Below are 1,545 nucleotides of genomic sequence, written 5' to 3'. Positions count from 1 at the left end.
TAATAATATGATGTTGAGCAGTAGCCTATCCGTATAAGTGATAACAGATTATCTCACAGTAAAGCTCACCATAGGTAAAATCATAACCATGTTTTAGTCACAAGTGTAATAAAATAAATTTCCCATTAATGCAAAAGTTGCATCATGAGTTGGTTGGCTGACAATAATTCAGTAAAAAAAAGGCCAGATTAAAGACACTGATAAGACCTCACGCAATAACCATTGCTTTAAGCTTCCGCTCTCTCAGGATTTGAGGTAGCAACCAAACGTATAAATCCCATCCTGAAATAGCCTGTTTTTTTTTTCAGTCCAGCTGTCGGGCCATGCAAATCCCTAAACTCTCCCCTCCCACTCGCTCCATCCCAGCCCCATGTCACTTCCTCCAGCCGCTGTCTCCTCCTCCTGCAGTCGCTGTATATTTATATAAAAAGCAGCTTGGGCAACTTTTGGGAATTTCAAGTTAAGAAAAAAAATTTTTTTTCCTCTCCGTCTCATCCTGATGTGCACAGTTGGTGATGCTGAGATGTCACATCCTGAATCAGCCTCAGCTTGGACTGAGTGAAAGTTTTTCTGCTAATTCAGTGCTCTCTGGGCCTCAGGTCACCACAGTGTTGATTGCCAGCAGGAGTTATCYAAACAAAGATCAATTCTCAAATTGAATTTAAAAAAAGTGCCACCTGATTATTGTAAATGTGAGCTCAGCAAGTTGTAGATACAGTATGTAGACTTTTATAACTCTGTCCAATCAGATGAGTGCAATCTCATCCCAAAAAAAAAAAAAGAAAAAGAAAAAAACGTGATCCCCCACCCCTGATGAAAGCAGCCAGGAGTTCATCTATTATTTAAACATTTTCTCCATTAGAATGCATCTCCTGTTTCTATATTAAACTCCACAAGGTAAGCATAAACTTCACCTGACTGAGGTCAACTCAACACTTTTGAGTTTTTACACAAATGTTAACAACAATCATAAATACAGTTTTTGTCCAGGAGTCTAAGCATCTGAACATTTATGACTCATCTCATTGGATCTGATTCTGTGTAAATGTTATAGTCTGCGTCAGCTCCTCCTTTTCAGAATAAAGCCTTATATTTAATGTAAATAAACTGAAACATGAATAAACCTTTTTAAAAATTTCCATCATTGTTCGTCAGCACTGGGAGCTTTTGATTTATGGAAGATTTAAAATGCCATAACTCCAAATAAAAAAACACAATAAAATGACATACTCCATCCGAAGCTGCGAGATCGGATCACTGTCGCAGTCGAGTGACAAAAATTGTTTRTCTGTGGAGTAGCTTTGCCTGCCCCTTCTCCACACGCAGGAGAATGTGTCAGGTTTGCTGTGATTGGTCAGAAGTTTGTTGGCATGTTTTTTCATGTTGAAGCGCACAAAAAAAAACTATTTTGTGTCCATAAGGCAATGTTGTGAGTCTAAACAGCCTGTTTTAGGGAGTTCTTGTCAGAAAATACCAGACATATAATAAGTATTTAACATAAATAAGTAAAAATAAAAATAGCTTTAAGCAAAATGACTTTGGTAA

Source organism: Austrofundulus limnaeus, unplaced genomic scaffold (genome assembly GCF_001266775.1).
Source record: "Austrofundulus limnaeus strain Quisiro unplaced genomic scaffold, Austrofundulus_limnaeus-1.0 Scaffold361, whole genome shotgun sequence".
Taxonomy (NCBI): Eukaryota; Metazoa; Chordata; class Actinopteri; order Cyprinodontiformes; family Rivulidae; genus Austrofundulus; species Austrofundulus limnaeus.
The sequence above is the reverse complement of the archived record's forward strand: the minus strand, read 5'-3'. Positions refer to the sequence as shown.